This window comes from Oryx dammah, unplaced genomic scaffold (assembly GCF_014754425.2).
Source record: "Oryx dammah isolate SB20612 unplaced genomic scaffold, SCBI_Odam_1.1 HiC_scaffold_24, whole genome shotgun sequence".
Classification (NCBI taxonomy): Eukaryota; Metazoa; Chordata; class Mammalia; order Artiodactyla; family Bovidae; genus Oryx; species Oryx dammah.
This window is the reverse complement of record NW_024070208.1, coordinates 30,719,642-30,726,223: the sequence shown is the minus strand read 5'-3', so window position 1 is coordinate 30,726,223 and position 6,582 is coordinate 30,719,642.

Sequence of the window (6,582 nt, the reverse complement as noted above, 5' to 3'; positions counted from 1 at the left end):
CTGATCATCAATGTTGCCAGAACTAGAGTGTGACTGGAGAAATCGATGCTTGTATTCTTTAAAATTAAAACAAAAGACCAATGCTCAGAGAAACAGACAAAGAAGGGTCTGCCTGTTTTAAGAAAGTCTGAAGGATTACCTTTCAGATCTGCAAAACCCATGCATTAGGAGGCAGTTATTGGCTTTGTAAAAGAATTCTTGACTTTGCAAAGGAGCCACTAGAGGATTGTTTGAAATCTCTGCTGCATTGAAAATCATTTGGTTTACCTACCTTGATTGCAGCCATGAAATTAAAAGACGCTTACTCCTTGGAAGGAAAGTTATGATCAACCTAGATAGCATATTGGAAAGCAGAGACATTACTTTGCCAACAAAGGTCCGTCTAGTCAAGGCTACGGTTTTTCCAGTAGTCATGTATGGATGTGAGAGTTGGACTGTGAAGAAAGCTGAATGCCAAAGAATTGATACTTTTGAACTGTGGTGTTGGAGAAGACTCTTGAGTCCCTTGAATTGCAAGGAGATCCAACCGGTCCATTCTAAAGGAGATCAGTCCTGGATGTTCTTTGGAAGGAATGATGCTAAAAGCTGAAACTCTAGTACTCTGGCCACCTCATGCGAAGAGTTGACTCATTGGAAAAGACTCTGATGCTGGGAGGGATTGGGGGCAGAAGGAGAAGGGGACGACAGAGGATGAGATGGCTGGATGGCATCACTGACTCGATGGATGTGAGTCTGAGTGAACTCCGAGAGTTGGTGATGGACAGGGAGGCCTGACGGGCTGCAATTCACGGGGTTGCAAAGAGTCGGACATGACTGAGCGACTGAACTGAACTGAATTTACACCAAGAGCTCTCTCTTGGGTAAAGCCAGTGATACCCTGCAAATGGCCAAGGATGCCAACCACTTACCAGAGAAAGTGTGACGGTAACAGCTCTTAAAACCACTGACTGGGTCAGCAGGAATTTCTTTAAGGACGAACGATGGGCAGACATCCATACGTTGCACTAAAATGTCCCCACTTCGGGGAAGCAGCCTGGTCTTGTCTGTCAATGGAGATCTGTTTGACTTGGTGAGATAATTATAAGCTACTGATCTCAGATCCTGGCTGAGATAATACAGTTACAAAAATACACAAGAAGAATTAGTTCTAGCACGGAACCTTGAGATGAGAAATGTAGGGAGGGCCCAGAATCATTTTAAAAACTGTGAACATTTTCAAAGAGTTCCTGTTGTGCATTTTAAGCTCATCTAAATGGAAAAGCACAAGGTGAGTTAATAAAGAATGTGGAACACTCAGATCATAGCTTAATTACAGTTTTGTGAAAAATAATAAGTTAACATTTACCAAGCACGACACACCACGGCCAGCCAGTGTGCTGGGCGTTTTCTATCTCATTGAACACAAAGTCATAAATTGATGAACCCGACAATTTAAACCATGTTTAAAGCAACCTTTCTTTAAGTTAGAAGCAAAGTCTCCCTTACTTTAGGCTGGGATTTTCTTCCTAATAGCAAGGATTTTACATTTGCAAAGGGACACAAAATGTTGAACTCATGGGTAATTAAACATTGACTTCAGTGCATCTAAATTATAGCTCCTTTTATAAAAAAAGCTTAGAGTTAGGCATTATACATGTGTGATATGGCTTAAAAGTAAGATTAAAGCCTCATTTCACTTGCATTTATTTCCTCAAATAGCTTCCTAGGGTTTCTCTTTCCTTGCTCTTCTTGCATCCCCAAGGATTTGGCTGCAGAAGAAAACTCCAAGCTCTCTCGTAGACAGAGACAGGAGAGTCACCAGGGTCATTCTTGCCCAGTGATGGACGTGGCTTTCCCACTGTAGAGAAAGGGCACCCATCGGAGTCCTTTTCCTCCTCATGTTGCGTGTGTGCTGAGTCACTTCAGTCATGTCTGACGCTTTGCAACCCCAATTACAGTCCACCAGGCTCCTCCGTCCAGAGAATTCTCCAGGCAAGAATACTGGAGTGGGTTGCCATGCCCTCCTCCAGGGAATCTTCCCAACCCAGGGATCGAACCTGCGTCTCTTTACCTCTCTTGCATTGGCAGGTGGGTTCTTTACCACTAGGGCCTCCTGGGAAGCCCTTTGCCTCCCCACTGGTGCTGAATGTCTCAAAACTGAAATTTCATGAAAGACCTTAATGGGATTAAGCCCTGGCCAAAATAATCGCCCTTGGCAGTTCTGCAAACTCTCTCTGAGGTTGGCGTGACTCACAGTGCCCTTGCTGGGCCTTTCCGGTTCTTAGCCCTCTCTACCCACCTACTTCCTTACTCACCTGAGCTCTATTTTTAGGCATCGATGTTATTTCAAGGACTGATTTATAGCATGACAGCCTTGTTAGTTACCTTGGGTTGACGTTGCTTTCTCATCGCTGTGTGCGTTGTCGTGTCTCCTCCAACAAGACCTACCTGTTCATCGTGACAGGTGTGTCACCAGGTGACTCACACTCCCCCGCAGTGCCTGCAAGAGCCCGAGTCAGACAACACGTGTGCTTCTGGCTCTCAGCTCTGTGTTCTCCGACCTGTTAAGCTTGGGAGGTAAGGGCCTGAAACAATAACAGTTATTGATATATAGGAAGGGACATTATTTTTTTGAACGTTTTATTTTATATTGGGGTATCGCCAATTAACAACATCGTGACAGTTTTAGGTGAACAGAGAAAGGGGTCCGCCACACATATACATGTACCCATTCTCCCTCGAACTTCCCTCCTCTCCAGGCTGCCCATAACACTGAACAGAGTTCCATGTGCTATACAGTAGTTCCTTGTGGTTATCCATTTTAAATATAGCAGCATGCACATGGGACATTATTTTTAATATTCACATTTATTCAATATTTTGAAAGTGAAAGTCACTTAGTCATGTCTGACTCTGAGACGCCATGGACTGTAGCCTGCCAGGCTCCTCTGTTCATGGACTTCTCCAGGCCAGAATACTGCAATGAGTCACCATTCCCTTCTCCAGGGGATCTTTCCAACCCAGGGATCAAACCCAGGTCTGCCACCTTGCAAGCGGATTCTTTACCATCTGAGTCACCAGGGAAGCCCTATGTGAAAGTCCCTTAGTTGTGTCTGACTCTTTGTGACCCCATGGACTATACAGTCCATGAAATTCTCCAGGCCAGAGTACTGGAGTGGGTAGCCTTTCCCTTCTCCAGGGGATCTTCCTAACCCAGGGATATAACCCAGGTCTCCCAAATTGCAGGCAGATTCTTTACCAGCTGAGCCACAAGGAAAGCCCTATTCAATATTAGATCTTGCCTAAAGGTTTCTTCCTTGACAGGTGAAAATTACATTGACTTCTCCTATTTCACCTTCTCAATATACTTGAAAAGGTCACAATTCTACAAATATGTCATAATTCTACAAATGTCATGCACTTCAGAGCCAAGACATACACCATACCTGTAGTTTCTTTAAATCAATAGTACAGTGTTATGTTGTTGCTGATGTTTCAAACAGCCCTTAATCTCTTCCCTGCATAATACACCTGGCTTTCTTTCTCCCAGTGCTTCATCTGATTGTTTACATGTTTGAATTTCGTCTTTTCCTGGTTACCTTCCTCTTAGGGCCCTCTGTCCTGCTCCAACCTGACTTACTGCCTCCTCAGCTTGCTTTATCATTGTTATTCAGGCTTTCTTTCAGCCCTATCCTCAATGAATCCACTTCTCTTACATCCTTTCTAATTTTAGTCCCTAGTTTTGCCTGAGTTACCATTCTCCAATATCTAGGAATGTTACTTGCATAAAATAATGGCTTTATTTTACGCAACTTGGAATTGCTAGTTTTGTAATCCAGGGGATGTTTTTCAGGAGAAAATGAGAGAATGGAAGAGGTAAGAAAGTGTTTTTTTATTTTTTAAATTTTTATCGTGGGTAATTTAAGATGTGTTCATAACTTTTATTTTAAACTTGTTTCCTGCCAGGGGTCTACTGTTGTAAATGACAGAGGGATGAAAGAGAGGAAGAGAAGGAAGAGGCTGACAAGATAAGGATGCGAAAAGAAAAGATAAGAGACCGCCAAGTGACTTCCCTGGTGTTTAGAACTCTGCTTCCACTCTACCTGTACAGGTTCCATCTCTAGTTAGGAAACTTAAGATACCGGCCAAAAGAAAAAAGGTCACCGTGAGGTCACTTCCTCCCTGTTTTCCAAGGCCAACCTTGCATTTCAAGGTACTGCTATCTTCAAGGAAGCTGGTTTACAGTTACACGCCTGTCATAAGCTGTTGCTTCAGAGTCCAAGACAGAGGCTCCAATGACTGTATTTCTACTGGAAGTGATGCCAATGGAGGCTCAGGCAAGTGGTGTTTATGCAGGTGGTATTTGGTGACTCAGGTGGGCTCCCGTGTCTGCTCATTGTCTAGTTCCCAGGCTATTAAATAGTAAAGTTGGCTGCAATAGTTTCAAGAAGTAGAATCATAATATTGGGTCTATCAGGGGTAGCCCCTGACTTCCGAAGTGGAGGACGTTGGGGATCACAGTTTTGCTGGAAGAACTGAAGCCAAGAAGCTTTTCTAGAAGCAATGTTTCTATACGGCACTCACTGTTTTTATTTAGATGGTCTGCTTTTTGGGGGTAGCGGAGAGCTGAACAATGGAGATTATAGAGATAGCCTAAGACTTTCCAACATACATTGCAGTGCTGGATGTGGGGCCCTCCTTCAAATACCCTTTCCAATTTCTGCGGTAGGAAAATCAAAAGAATACCGTGTCTGAAAGCGTTCAAAGTTTCCAGACTGCAAACTCCCACATTCCCTCTTACCCAGACCTCCTGTACCTTATTTTAAACACCATCAGCATAGGTTTACACAAGTAAGCAATCCAAGGAGAAAGTTGAGATGAGTATCTGGGAATCCTAATTGAATCTGACGTACTATGTATGTAAACTTGGAGCTGGCTGACAGTTTGCCGAATTATATTTCTTATACCAGATGTCAAAAAGCTTGCCTGCCTGAAATGACTTACCAAAATTACTTACTAGGGTAGCCATGTTAGTCATTCCTTAGGTCCTGTTACCCAAGACCCTATTAGGATGCTATATTAGAATAAAAATACTCATTATGTCCCATGAATAATTTAGTATAAATTTAATGGTCACATTACCTAGTCAGTCACCTGCCAGATCCCAAGGGGATGGGATGTAGCACTGGTGAAAGTGTTAGTCACTCAGTCATGTCTGACTCCATGTGACCCTATGGACTCTAGGTTCCTCTGTCCAGGGGATTCTCCAGGCAAGAACACTGGAGTGGGTTGCCCTGCCCTCCTCCAGGGGATCTTCCCAACTCAGGGATTGAACCCCAGTCTCCTGCACTGCAGGCAGATTCTTTACCCTCTGAGCCACCAGGGAAGTGTTGGCAAATCTGAATAAATGAAGAGTGATTAGAAAAATTGCAGAGCATGGGCTCTTCAGTGGAGAGTATTAGTGCAGGGACAGACAGAAAGTATCGAAAGACAGTGGACTCTGGAAGAAGATTCATTAAACAGGGTCCAGAAGATGGAAAAATCAATTCCCTAGTCACTATTTTCCCAGGTGGTGCTAGTGCTAAAGAACCCACCTGCCAATGCAGGCGATTTAAAAGATGTGGTTCAATCCCTGGGTCAGGAAGATCCCCTGGAGGAGGGCATGGCCACCTGCTCTAATATTCTTGGCCTGGAGAATCCCATGGACAGAGGAGCCTGGTGGGCTGCAGTCCACGGAGTCACAAAAAGTCAGACATGACTGAAACAACTCAGCACACATAGTCACTATTTTAACTATGGATAGTTCTGTGTTTGTAGCATATAGTTATGATTAAATTTGGTTGCAAGTAACATATAACAGTGATTCTTAAGCAAGCTTGTTTTTCTCTTACATTTGTAAGCCCAGAGACAGTTACTTCTGACTTCTGAGATAAATTGTACATCATAGTTTCAGGAGAACTCAAAGTTTTTTTGGTTTGTTTGGTTGGTTGTTTTTGCATGTATAGTTTCCATTCTCCAGATTATCTCATGGCTCAAGATTGCTGCTGGAGCTCCAGCCATTGCATCTGCATCCTCATCAACAGATAGGCAGAAGGGAAAAAAGAAGGCTATGACCCCTCTCCTCCATTTTTACTTATATCTCTTGGGCCAGAACTTAGACATAAGTTCTTACATTTAGCTGCAGGAGGAGTTAAAAAAAACATGGTCCTTATTTTGTACTGTGAAAATGATGGATTCTATTACTATAGAGAAATGGGAGAAAATTCTGAGTCTCTGCCACAGGATTACAGCTCCCATCTATCCATCCCATCCCATCCCAGCCCAACCACTGTTGGGGTTTAGGCACACATCAGCATTTATACTTTGTAGGCAGTGCTGGCTAGAAATCTGGTGTTTGTCAGTGAGGTGGGAGACCAAGGGGCCTGTGAGTGACCAGAAGTGCTGGCAAGGTGCTGGGAGAGCCACACACTCAGGTTCACGGCTGCCAGTCACTGGGCCTGCAGACGTGCCACGCTGTCAGGGAGGAGAGGGCTGGGGCACCAAGGGAGGTGGAAAATAAACAGGAATAGCACCACATTTGCCCCCTGGAGATTCAACTGGGCT